This window comes from Benincasa hispida, chromosome 5 (genome assembly GCF_027475165.1).
Source record: "Benincasa hispida cultivar pf3 chromosome 5, pf3_genome.v1.1, whole genome shotgun sequence".
Taxonomy (NCBI): domain Eukaryota; kingdom Viridiplantae; phylum Streptophyta; class Magnoliopsida; order Cucurbitales; family Cucurbitaceae; genus Benincasa; species Benincasa hispida.
In genome coordinates, this window is record NC_143482.1 from 10513391 (window position 1) to 10528204 (window position 14814).

The window sequence follows — 14814 nt, forward strand, 5'->3', positions numbered from 1 at the left end:
GATTCATGATTGTAATTTGGAATTGTCTTGTTCCGCTACTCATAGGGTTGATACCTTAAATCTCGTAAGGTTCTATAGTTTGTAATTGTATTGTACAAATATTTTATTTATGTAATAAAATATATGATGTTTTATTTCAAAATTAGTTTCATTAACCAAAAACCAATAAACTAAAATCCAAAGTTATTTTGTAGCTTAAACATGTATGTAGAGACATATGGGTGAATCATGTTTAAGTGATAACCTAAATGGTCTATAGTAGATGGATAAGGTTGGATACCTTATCCTGGTGACGCTACGAGCATGACCTGCTTTATAGATGTTACAATTGTTGTATAGTGCTACAAATGATTTGATCCTGATCATTCATGTATAGACATGTGAGTGGGGATATTCTATACAAAGAAATTTGTATAAAACCATACCACGAAATGTTTAGTCTCATTATATAACGTCGTTCATAATAGAGACTTACATTTCACCAGGATGACCATAGGTAACTTGACCTGAATCTTGAGTGAGTTGTGAACTCCTGCCTATGAATGCGGTCCTTTGATTTATATGGGTGAGAATGGTCAAATCGCTGACCTGAAAAGGGCCATTTAAAACCGAAGAACCAAAAGAGATGCTGGTATAATATGGGGTCTCCCCCTCCAGCAGAATCAGAAAAGGTTGTATTGGAACTCGAATCTTTCCCCAAGGGGAAGAATATGGGCTTGTTGAAGCTATGAAGTATCTTAGTTGATCCTAATCCTATGTGACTATGTCAAAGAAAGATGAAGAGGCAAGGAAGAAGCTATGAAAGAAGCCTACCATTCTAGGAATTCGTCTGATTGGGGAGCTGGGAACACAGCTACACAAGAAGTAATTCACTCATTCCCCAATGTTAGGCAAGTAGATAAATTGCTCCCTTAAAGAATGATTTCAGGGCTTGAACAATGTGGCACCACACCCTCTCCTGGCCCGAGAGGCATTTGGTCATAGTTAGATTATAATTTATTATTCATTAGAGGGATTAGTGGTACTTAAGGAGTTAGATATAACTATAGGGGCAAAATGGTAAGTTCGGTCTAGTTGTACTTGCGAGCAATTTGTGAAGGGTCGTTGTACTGTTGATTGATTATATCCAATGGACATAGAAATATATCTGTAGTGCGAAGAGTGCAACTGTCAGTCTTTAGTGTTGTGTCTGACAGTTAAATGGATGGTGAATAATTAATTAAAGAGTTTAATTAATTATTCACATATCATTGGAGCTTCAAGCTACAGGTCTATGAAGTCCCCTCGGTAGCTCAACGGGATTTAATGAGAATCATTTTTTGGATTAATTTGAATTGTTCAAACAAGTTGAAGGAATTAATTATATATGATATAATTACTATAATGTATTGGAGACATTATAATATTAATGAGAGGAAATAAATGTTTGAATATGATTCAAATATTAATTATATGAATTGGACTCATATGGTTAAATTTAATATAAATGTGATTTACATTAAAAAAAACCATTTGTGAGAGAAATGAAACTATAGGTTATATTGTATATGATACAATATTAAAACTATAGGTTATATTTGATATAACATATAGTTTAATATATATTATATGATAAGGTAGTTATCATATGAATATATGTCAAAATAACTATTAAATTAATTTATTTATTTTATTAAATTAATTTATTTTTTTTAAAAATTCTTTTTTGAGAGGGAGTTGTAATTCTCTCTCCCCTCTTTTCTCTCCACATCATGTAAGTGAGGAATCAGTTTTTGGCTTTTTCTTCTTGCATAAAACCAAAAAGAAAAATACAGAGAATACCGTCATGAAATCTCTATCCCTCTCATAAATCCAAAATAGCCAGAACCCCACACCCTCCTGAACTCTCACCCAGAGAATACCGTTGTGGTGGTGTTCTTCAGATCGAGGGATTCATTTGAAGATTGGTTTCTTCAAAGGTAAGGGATCAAACCCTATTTTAATTATCTTTTAATTGTTTTGTGCATGCTATAATTTTCTGGGATGAATGCATATTTTTGTTTATGTCTTCTGTAAAATTATATTATGTGAAATTTTAAGAATTGGGACAATCCATCTCTTCCGCTCAAAGACCCTTAATTGGATCCTTCAGGATTTTCCAGAGAGAAGAAGTATTTTGTCCATATTAGCATCCAAGATACAACAATTATCAAAATACAAACTCTTTAACACTCTGGCCACCAAAGAACCAAGACAATAGAGTAATCTCCAAACTTGTTTTGCCACAAAATTCGGATTAAATCTCATAAAATCTTTAAAATTTAGACCCCCATTGCTTTAGGAAGGGAAAGATTAGCTCATTTCACCCGATGGATTTTTCTTTTTTCAAGTTTTCAAACCCTACCAAAATCTAAAAAAGTTTCTGGTAATTACCTCACAAAGCTGTTTAGGGAGTTTGAAAATATGCATCCCATAGGTTGGGATAGCTTGACCAAAACTCTTGATTAGTACCTCTTTGCTTCCAGTTGAGAATAACGCTCTTTTCCATCCTTAGAGGGCCTTCCATATTCTTTCCACAATGAATCTAATAAAGGGATTGAATACCACAGCGGAAGCAGTTTATCGCTTTTGTTTTTTAGTTTAGAAGATGAAATAACACATAATTAAAAATAACATACAGAACATGTTGTATAAAACTATAGTATAAGCATAAATTTAAGTAGAGTTATCTTTGAAGACTATCTTCAAATCTTCTCCTGATGAATTGATCCTATTGCAAAATCTTCTTCCACGCAGTGACGCCTCCGAAAGATCTTCCTGCTATATCTCTGGCAAGGAACCTCAATTGTGCGAGTGCTATTGAAAGGGAGATAAAGAGAGCATTGAGGGAATTTTCCAGAGAACGCTTCTCTGAATTATTCTTGAGAGGAAAAGCAAATAAGTGAATTTTTTCCTGTGAGTGTGAAAAAAACTAACTTCCTGCAAATGCAAGAGGAATAGTTTTGACATGAGAGGGAGGTGTAACTCCCTCTCCACCAGTCGTCACTTCTTTTTATTCATGGGAGTGGTTATTACTAAATTAGATTAAATAATAAACAATTAAATATATAATATTTAATTAAATATTTGATTCATATTCAAATGTACATTTCTCTCGTAACCTATAGTTTTAATATGAACCTCATTCATATTAACTTTTAACCTATAGTTTTAATATAAATCATATTTATATTAATTTTATATTTCAATCTCATTCAAATACATTCATTCTCCCAAAATATATAGTTTTAATTGTAAATTATATTTATAGTGAGCTATATATTATAATGTATTGATATATATTATACTTTATAATAATTATGTCATATACAATTAATATATATTTCCTTAAGCTAATTTGAAAATTTCAAATTATTCTTTCAAACTATGGTTCTTGTTAACATGTTGTGAGCTAGCAGGGAATCTAATTGACCTACAGATTATAAGTTTCAATGATCTAAGATTAATTAATTAAACTCTTTAATTAAATTAATCAATATTCATTAACCATGGGACTAAAACGCATTCCAAAAGTTTGTTCTTTATCGATTGAGAAGGGGGGTCCGACTTGGGATCACTTAGGATTTTCCACAGAGGTTGAAAAACTGTCGTTCAAAGTGATTTTCAAAGCCTAAGCAAAGAATTGAGTGAAGTTGGATCAAGAAGGAGAGGTTGATGCTTTTACAACAACAAATTGACCAACAACTAATTCCTTCCTCTTTACTTTCTTTGTTTTATTCTCTGTTCAACATGTTTAAGGTTTATATTCTGAACATGAGTGGTTAAGCTATTTCGTTGTTCTAGGATTAGATCGATTTTTAAATTATTTATGGATGATTCTTAGTTATTTCGATTAATAAATTGCATTGACATTTATGTTTGCGCTTAACCAATTGAATGCTTGATCACCATTGATTGATTTAGGGTTTATTAATTTTCTTGGGAAAGAGATTTTTAGATCAAATCTAGCATGATAAACGGACTTTTGAATATGCATGAGAATGATGGAAGATGTTAGAGATCAATAATGAAGAGATGTAATGCTAGTTTTTCAATTGTGTGGAAATAAAATTGACTTTTAGACATAAGAAATGATGGAGCTTGGAAGAGAAAACTCGGATTATTGATCTTATAAGCCTAAATTAATGCATTGGTTTAATTGAAAGAAAATATTTAGATTCCATAACAATGTTGAATGAGATTAAATAGCCTAGGACATCTTAGCCAAGTAATTCCCTAGTTAAACCTTTATTTGTTTTTTTTTTTTTTTTAATTTTATGTTTTCAACCCTATCTCATTTTGGTTCCCTAAATAAAGTAAAAAATATTGCCTGGTAGCTAGTTAATTTAAATATCTAATTCCCTGGGGATGATACCTAGTTCATTGGATTTTATTACTTCGACGCGCACACTTGCATGTGTCAAGTTTTTGGTGTCGTTTTTGGGGAGTTAGTCTTATTTTATTTGACTAATATTAAGGCGATAAGATTGATTTTAATTTAGGATGTATTTTATTTTTATTTTTATTTTTTTATTGCTAATTTTTCTTTTTCTTTTTTTTTTTTTTTTATTTTTTTTTTATTTTTATAGTGCATGCAACATAATCGTCGGTTTGAACTTTTTCTTGTTGATCCAGAGATAGAACGAACTTTCAAACGAAACTTAAGGAGAAATTTAAGACCCGTGTTTGATTCCATGGTTGTGCAACCGGTACCCAGAACGATTCAAGACTACTTTCAACCAGTTGTTTCTGCAATCTAGCTTGGGAGTAAACATGCACCTCTTGATGTCAATAATTTTAAGTTGAAGCCAGGACTTATTCAGATGCGAGATTGTGCACTCCGAGGGACTCCATTTGAGGACCCCCATAGGCATATACGCTTCTTTTTGAAGATTTGCAACACGGTAAAAATAAATGGGGTTACTCCTAATGTTATTTACTTGCATTTATTTTTCGTTTTCTTTTGCAGGATAAGGTCAAGGACTGGCTTGAATCTCTTACGTCGAAAAACATCACCACTTGGGATGAATTGGCGCAAGCTTTTCTTAACAAATTCTTTTCACCATCAAAGACGAGCAGATTAAGGAGGGAAATTGGAACATTCAAATAGAGAGAGGATGAGCAGTTGTTTGAGTTATGGAGCGTTATAAAGAGTTATTGTGAAAGTGTCCCCAGCATGGATATCCTAACTAGCTTCAAATCCAGTGTTTTAAAATGGATTGTCTAGTATAACAAAATCCATCTTACATGCTGCAGCAAATGGATCCATTTTTGCTAAGACTACTGAAGCTGTTCAATCACTGTTGGAGGATATGGTCACAACTAGTTATAATTGGCCATCTGAGCATGATTCTATTAAAGTGGCTGGATTAAATGAGTTTGATAAGGTAACTATACTAAGGGCTCAAATGACTACGTTGACTAACACTTTAAATAAACTTGTTGTTTCAGGTAACCAACGATTGATTGCATCGATAGTGGCAGCCAGTGCATACCTAATGATGGATACTCTTACGTGCAATAGGTGAATTATATGCACCGTATCAAGGGCAACAAGAACATCAAGCTCAACATTCCCAAAAAATTTTCACTCATTATAACCCAAGTTTGCGTTGTCATGAAAATTTTTCTTATGCTAACGTAGGGAATATTTTGCAGGTTCCTCTAGGATTTGGCCAACATGGTGAAGGAAAGCCTAATATAGAGGATATGTTGGGTGAATTTATTAAGGAGTCGAGGAACATAATGATTAAGCTAGAAAGCACAACAAATCGTCATGGGAAGGCTATCCAGTACATTAAGACTCAAATTGGGCAGATGGCCACAACTCTTAATGTTATGTAGAAAGGGGAGTCATCTGGCAACTTCAAAGGTAAGCAACAGGACTAGTGCAAGATGGTGACTCTTCGGAGTGGCAAGTCTTTGGTGAACCCAATTATTGAAGATGAGATTGAGAAAATTGATGTCGAGAAAGAGATAGCTAAAAAAGAGAAAGAAGAAGAAAAGTTTGAGGAGAAAGAGAAGGATGTATCCACAATGACTAGTTCAGGGAAGTATTATGATCGTACCCTTGTTATTCATTCTAATATTCCTTACCCTCAAAGATTAAAAAAGAAAAACTTGGAAACTGAATTTTCAAAATTTTTAGAAATTTTTAAGAAATTGCACATCAATATTCCTTTTACTGAGACTCTTGAACAAATGGCTAACTATGTTAAATTTATGAAGGGTGTGCTATCAAGAAGAAGAAGTTCGAGAAGTACGAAACTTTGAGCCTGACAGAGGAGTGCAGTACAATATTGCAAAAGAAACTACCCAAAAACTTCAAAATTTGGGGATTTTTACTATTCCTGGTAAAATTGGTAGTTTAGAGATTAAACGTGCATTATGTGCTTTTGGTGCTTCAATTAAACTCATGCCTTTGTAGTGTACAGGACACTTGGTCTTGGAGAGGTGCAGCCGATCACTATATCACTACAGTTGGCTGACCGATCCCTGGTGTTGTGGAGGACGTGTTGGTCAAGGTTGAAAAGTTCATTTTTCCTGTAGACTTCGTGGTGCTCGATATGGAGGAGGATGCCGAAATACCAATCATCTTGGGGAGACCATTCCTAGCTATGGCTAGAGCCCATATTGACGTGTAGGACAAAAAGTTGACCTTGAAGGTTAACAATGAGAAGGTATCATTCAATATTTACAGGTCCCTAAAACCCCATGACGAGGTAAGTTAGTGTTTTAGGGTAGAAAATATTGAAGATCATGATGCACATAATATTATTTATATCTCTCCTGATTCTCCTTGGAAAGCTTCTTTTAATAATTCTGTTCATAAGAAAATTAAGCTGTGAAAACTAATTTTATATATGTTAAAAATAGTCATGAGGATGTTTTGTTGAAAAATAAACATGATGGGATTACTGGTAATTTAAATACTGTTAATTATTTGTGTGAGTGCCAGTGTGGGTAGAATTTTTTGTTTCCAGATGGTTCAATGCATGGAGTAGTGAAACACCTTGAGATCCTGCTTAATTAGTGAGCTTCGTCTAGCTAATAGACAAATTAGTGCTTCTTGGGAGGCAACTCAAGCTTTTTAATTGTTTTTTTATTTATTAGGTAGATAGACACTATGCCAAGTCCTTTCTTTTGTGTCTCGAGTGTTTCAATTTGTACGTGATCCCTTTTTACACAGAATTCTTGTTCGCATGCCTGGTATGCATGGTCCACCACATTTTCCAGGCGAGTACCGTTCACTCCTTCTGTACTTTAGTTCTTTTATTTTGCATTCTAAGTTTGGGGTGGGGAAAGTCTTGCGTTCTTCTGTGTCTTTATGTGGTTTAATCCTGCTATGCACGCTAATTTGAAATATATGAATCATGCATGTTAATGAAGTTAAGAGGTTGAGTAGTTGGAATTTGAGTAATTTTTTTTTATTTAGTATAAATATGATTTTATGCGCTTTTAGTGTGAGAAATTTTATAAGTATGTTGATAACTATGATTGCTTGTGAGTTATTTTAAATTGCATGTTAGATGATTTGCTTTAGAAAAAGGGTAGCATAGTCTTGCCTTAAGCTATATTTAAGTCCCTCTTTGATTCCCTTGCATATTTGAGCATGTAGCCATGTTTGTTTAAATTTCTAATGGTGAAGCATGAGTTTACTTGAATTAATTAGGTTGTCACCACGAAAGGTTCTGAAATGAGTTATAAAATTATATATGTATTTTGTAGTTTTGTTACTGAATGGAAAAGAAAAGTATGTTGAAAGAAAAAATCAAAAGAAAATAGTTTTTGAAGAAGATTACTACTTCCTTTTATACATGCTTAGGAAGTAAGTAAGCTTAGACATTTTGATTGAGACATTGCTTGTAGTTGGATGTCATTCATGAAATCCATGTAGGCAAGCCAAAACGAAGGTACTGTGTCATGAGAAGTTCTTCTTTTGTCTAGAAAAAAATGTCAATTTAGTGATCTTTTTGCTACATGAATGATAAAGAAAATTTTGACATTTGTCGCTGAACCAGAATGGGGGAAAACTAAAAATGTTCATTTAAAATCATAACAAATTATTAAGACCTAAATAAAAAGACTTGCACGCACACGCGTGAGGGATGATTTGATTTGGCTTTAAAATTTCTTTAACAAAAAATGTGCTTGAACTGTTTCTGCTAATGGATCTAATATGCTTATTTTGAATGATGAGGTTTTTGAGTTACTGACATGCTTACTCGAATTTTCCCTATAGCCTTGTTCTTTCTTTTCTCGGGACTAGCAAAGTTTTAAGTTTGGGGTGGTAAAATGCATTCCAAAAGTGTGTTTAGGCTTAGAATTTAGCTAGCTTTATGTTTAATCCGTGACCTTTGATGTTTTTATATTTAATTGTAGGAAATCAAGCAATTGGATTGAAACAAGAAATTTCAAGGATAAAATGACCAAAATACTCCCAAGGAAGGTCAGAACTTTGACCTAGGGCAAGGAGAAAAGTGGAAGAACTTATAAAGTATCAAAAATAAGGCAGCGTAACGTGTAGCATAGCGACACTGTCCCTTACGATGCAAGTCAATAGCTGCAAAACAGGGAAATACCACGGCGCTACCTCAGAGCACTGCAGTGCTCTAAAAATTTTCACGTGCATCGCTAGCATAGCTTTGTTAGGCTACTCACAAGCACAGTTGTGCTACAGTTATTTTATAAATATTGTTCTTTGCCAATTGAGGAGAGGGTCTGACTTGAGATCACTTGGGGTTTTTCATAGAGGTCGAGAGGCTTTCGTTCAGAGTGATTTTCAGAGACTAATCAAAGAATTGAGTGAAGTTGGATCAAGAAGGAGACGTTGATTCTTTTATAGCAACAGATTGACCAACGGTTAATTCCTTCCTTTTTACTTTCTTTGTTTTATTCTCTGTACAACATGTTTAGGGTTTATATTTCGAACATGAGTGGTTGAGTTATTTCACTGTTCTAGGGTTAGATTGATTTCAATATTGTTTATGGATGGTTCTTAGTTATTTTGATTAATAAATTGCATTTGCTTTTTATCATGTTTGCGCTTAACCAATTGAATGCTTGATCATCATTTGATTGATTTAGGGTTTATTAATTTTCTTAGAAAAGAGATTTTTAAACCGAATCTAGCATGATAAACTAACATTTGAATATGCATAAGAATGATATGAAGATGTTAGAGGTCAATAATGAAAAGACTTAATGCTATGTTTGTTAAATTCAATTATATGTAAATAAAATTGACTTTTAGACATAAGAAATGGTGGAGCTTGGAAGAGAAAAAACCCGGATTATAGATCTTATAGGCCTAAATTAATGTGCTAGTTTAATGGAAATAAAATATTTAGATTCCATAACAATGTTGAATGAGGTCAAAACCCTAGGACATCTTAGCCAAGTGATTCCCTAGTTGAACCTCTATTTGCTTCTTTAATTATATGTTTTCAACCCCATCTCATTTTGGTTCCCTAGATAAAGTAAAAAAGATTGTTTGATAGCTAGTTAATTTAAATATCTAATTCTCTGAGGACGATACCCAGCTCATTGGGATTTTATTTCTTCAACGCGTACACTTGCGCATGACAATGACAAACCACTACAGATCCATAGTTGCACTCTTATGCATTGTAGAACATGTTGCAACCATGACTATAACCATTTCATATAAGTAGATCATTCACGAGTTCTTCGTAATTACAACTGGGTCAAATGTCTATTTTATCCCTATAATTACCTCTATATCCTTAAGTACCAGTAGTCCAATCATAAACTAAGTCTCTCTTGAGCTAGTGAGAAGGTGGGGCCCATTGCTCAAGTCCTAGAGTCAACACTAGAACTATTCATCTACTTACCTTAATCGGGAAAGAGTAAATTTTATCTGGTGAAGTTATGTTCCTAGCTCCTCACTTGGTCAAGTCCCCAAGATGATATAGACTTATTGAGTCGGTAGCTCAGGCCACTCTTATCCATACAAATCAAAGGACAAGCCCTCACAGGCAGGAGTTCATAACTCACTCAGGATTGAGATCAAGTTACATATAATCATCCTGTGAAATATTAAATCTCTCCAGTTAACGATGTGATAAAGAGAGATTAATTATTTTATAGTCCAACCTTATACAAAGTCATTGTATAGGATACCGCCACTCACATGTCTCCATATGAACGATTTGGATTACATTGTTTGTAACCTTTACAAAGTGAGTCGTATCCATAGTGGTACTAGGATAAAGCACCCAACCTTATCCATCTACTATAGACCCTTTAGATTATTACTTGAATGAAATCTATTATATATCAACTACATAACGTTCAAGCCTCATGAAAATAACCTTGGATTTTGTTTATTGGATTGAGTTATGCAACATAATAAAATGATAAATAATTTTATTAATTATCAATAATTTGTTATACATTTACAAATCACGAGTTTATGACACAAAACCCAACATCTAAAGTTCTTGCTTTTGTTGCAAGGAAAAAAAAAAGACAAACTCGAGTAATTACCTAGGTATTCTAGTATAGGGACTCCTAGAATACTACTTAGGAACATGTCATGATCAAGATTCACATTCAAAGAAAACAACATTGCAGATTTTTAAAAGTTAATGTTGGCCCTAGACACATGTTCAAACTTCTTGATAATATATTTTTTAAGGGAGCAATCTTTCTCAGTAGCTCTGCAAAAAAATTAAACTGTCGTCCGGAAAAAGAAGATGAGAAATAAAAGGGCAAGAAGGGTTAAGAGACAATACTTGGAGGTATCCCAAAGGGTAATGAGCTTTCAATATAGAAGAAAAACCCTCAACAAGAAGCAAAAACAGATAGGGTAATACAGGGTCCCCTTGTCAGAGACCACTGCTTGGGATAATGCATCCCTTCTCTTCTCCATTAATGATGACAACAAATCTAGTCGTGGAGATGCAACCAATAATAGGTGGAATCGCCTTCGGATCAAATCCCATTCAAGACACAATGGCTAATAAAAAAGATCATTCGACCTTATTATAAGCTTTACTTACATCCCGTTTCACTGCAGTCACACTATCTCTTCCCCATTTATTGTTTTTAATATACTGACTATACTCATGGCCAATCATGATATTATCTATTACCATCGTAAACATATTCACATATTGTATTATTATTATTTAACCAATTTCAATAAAAATTAACTTTGAAAGACTAAATTAAAGATTTGTTGAAAGTATATGAAATAAAATTAAAACATTTCAAATTACAGGAACTAAAATTGAACAAACTAGGACTAAAATGATATTTTAACCTAATAATTTTTATATAATAAAATACAATATTTGAATTTGTTTCCAAAATTTATATTAAAAACTCTAATAGATGATTAAAAAGTTTTTTTTTTAAAGGGCTAAATTTATGATTGATTGAAAGTACAAAGACTAAAATCGAACATTAAAAACTAAAATTGAACAAGTCTCAAAAGGACCATAATAATATTTTAACTTTATATATATTATTGATTATAAAAAAAATAATAACAAAGTTGTCTTGTGCTCCATTGATTTGAATCCCATTTGTCATGAAACTCAACAAAAAAGACTCATTATATTTTTTTCCATATTTTTAAGATATATTTGGGAGTGATTTTTAAAATTGTTTAAATCATTTTTATCATTTTTAAAATTACTCATAAAATACTTTTAATTATTCAAAATCAATTTTTATAATATGAAAAATGCGCTTAAATTTTTAAAATTAAACACTAAACTGATTTTAAGTGATTAAAATGGTAATTCAAAATATTTTTTAATATGACAATAATTATTTTTTTCTTTTTCTTTTTTTTTTAAATGACAACAATAATTTTAACCAAGCATATACTTGAACTTAAATAAAGTTAGCCTTTAACAAATTTCTTGATTTAGTAGTAAGAAAATAAATTTCAAAGAAAGATAGAATCCTTGCTCTAAAATATAGGCTTGATATCTAAATTTTTTTTTTTAGATAAAAGTAACATAAAAATATTTTTATAAATTCATCGAAATAGCTATTTTTATTATTATTTTTAATAATTTTAAAAGTAACATTAAAATTACTCATAAATATTTTTAAGCCTCCTTTTTCTCTTTTGGGGGTGCCAATTATTATTATTATTATTATTTTTAATGAAAGAGACCATGTTGTTGCACATATATACTTTTTTCTTTTTTTTTTTTTTGTCTTTTTTCATTATTTAATTAATAGATTAATAGAGAAGGAAGAAAGAAGAGAAGAAAATTAGGTTGTGTTGGCTTTTGGATAAAATTTATCCTTCTATATAGCACATGAGAATATCCAATACAATCATTTGATTAGGTCTACCCTTTGAAGCAACTTCTTTCTATTTTTAGGTTTTATATTTTATGGTATATTGTAAAAGAGTTCGAGCAAATTATTAATTATCAATATGAGCATAGTTCAGTGATTGACATATGTTCCTTTTTTCGGAGATCTTTATTTCTTATACAATGAATAATTATTCGATGATGTCGTCACAGTGTGGCTAACAGAATTTCATATGGTTGTTACAGAGAATACAAAGTTGTCTTCATCTACATATGGTGGTTATTATGAAACAACCACATTATGGCGACTTAATCAAATAAATTTTACAATCCTCATCCCAATCCCCCTTCGTCGTTTAAATATTTTTGTTACATATATATTACAAAAGTAAAATTTAAAATTTTTTTGTACAATTGAAGATAGAGGGATTCGAATCACATACCTTATCGTCAACAACACTCTCATATGTCAATTAGCTATGCCGGTTTTGGCTCAAATTTTAAAATTATAAAGATATGGGCATTAAATTTTTCCTCATTTTTCAAATTTATTTTTTTAAAAAAAATCTATGAAGAAGTTGTCTCCACCTTATTTAGACTCCTAAGTTGTACCCATATATATATACATACGCCCATTATCATGGTTCGATTCTCAAATTTGTTATTGTTATACTTGAGCCTCTCTAATCTCAGAAAACGAAGTGCACATGTCAATTACCATTGAATTATGATCACTTTGATTATGAATATTTTATCATTATTTTATATTTGTTATTAGTTTAAATAAGAAAATTAATAATAAAGACTTCATTTAATAACCATTTTAATCTAATATTTTTTGTTTAAAAAATGTAAGCTTGTTTAAGCTACTTTGGTTGCAACCCTTTTTTCACTCAGGTTGTTTTTTTTTTTTTTTAACCTTACAGTTGAATTAATAACTATTTAATTATTGAAAATTAGAATAATTTTATGTTAATCTTATCCCTTGATCAACTATATTTGTGATTAGAGAGAGAAGAGCAAGAAAGAAAATTAAAATGAGTTGACCTAATCTGAGTGCCACAGCCACAGGCAGGGAGAGAGGGAGGATAAGGATTTATCAAAGTGGCAAATAATATAATATATGACAAAAGACTCATTTTATATATGGAAATGAATCATTGGGATTTATATAATATAGTTAGTGGAACCTTTTTATAATCTTATGGATAAGATTGTTGTTTTTATTAATTGATGGATTCTATTCTCATACACAATCAATCTTTAAAATTTCATGTATCCAACATATTAATTATTGTTCAAGTTGAATGAGTGAAAATTAGGGCATATGGCTTTGATTACATTAGATGTTTGAATTTTTTTAAATATTAGTGTAGACTTCAATTTATTTTTAATATATATTTTTTTTAAATAGTTTTAGTTCGAGAACTTGGTCAAATTTTCGAATAGCTAAATATGAAATCAAGAAGAAAATTGATATAGTTTCAATTGTTATAACTTATAAAACATATATTCTTAATCAAGAGAATAAAAGTTCGAATTCAAGAAACGTGAAATTTATTTGATACTTTTCTTTCTTGTTTTATGTCAATTTAATTAGATTTGACGGAGACGATGGATCCATAGTTAGATATCTTTTATTTTTTTATATAATTAGCTTAATATGATAGATAAATATTAATTAGTTAAAATAACTTATTTACGAATATTTAAATTGAAAGCGACTTTAGTAAAGAGGTTGTCTCTTTCATGATGAACAATTAATTCAAAACAAAAATGGGATAATGGTAGTCAATTTTAAACCACCAAATATATTGTGATTTCTCTATATTATTGAATAAATTAGAATATATAATGACCTTCTATATTAGAGAATAAATAGACCTGAAAGAAATATTAAAGAAAATATATGAATAGGAAATATAAAATAGATAAAATAATAATGAAAAATAATACTTACCATAAACCCTAATTTTCCTTTAACACCTTCTTTCAAACTCAAGATGATAGAAGGACGAACAACTTGAGTTTCTAAAGAAAACTTTCAAATCAACTCAGCAGATCTGGGATAGAATAAAAAACTCACGAAGAACCAAAACACGAAGAACTTCTAGGCTGAAACAAAAATCTACGAATAGCAAAATCAAGAACCTTCTGGGCTAGAAACACAGATTCCCAAATAGAGATCTATAACAAAACCTACGAAGAACGAAACAAGAACTTCTTGGTTAGATCAAAGATCCTCATAGAGAGATCTAAAAAAACTCATAAAACTAATGAAACCGAATCAAGCTGACTGAACCGAACCAAAACATGTGTGGTTGAATCGAACCAGTATTGAATGGTCTGAACTAAACTGATTTATTTGAAAATTTTGACTCTTTGACCTTGACCATCGACCAAATCGGACCGGACCAAAATGAACCAGTGATTGAAATTGAATCAGTTTGAGTAAATTACTTCAACAACTAAACCAATGTTTCGTGAAATCCTT

At 31.4% G+C, this 14814-nt stretch overlaps 1 long non-coding RNA gene across 4 annotated transcripts; it reads left to right on the top strand.

Moving 5' to 3' along the window:
- Positions 1-1844: 1844 nt before the first annotated feature.
- On the top strand, positions 1845-8929 carry LOC150035894 (uncharacterized). Of its 4 annotated transcripts, XR_016529812.1 has the most exons (6): positions 1845-1958; positions 4654-4922; positions 4988-5542; positions 5677-6371; positions 6446-6698; positions 7132-8929. It is a non-coding gene; the product is annotated as an uncharacterized LOC150035894 (long non-coding RNA). The 4 variants fall into 4 exon arrangements; XR_016529811.1 differs by having other exon boundaries at positions 6446-8929; XR_016529813.1 differs by having other exon boundaries at positions 6453-8929.
- The last annotated feature ends 5885 nt before the right edge of the window (positions 8930-14814 follow it).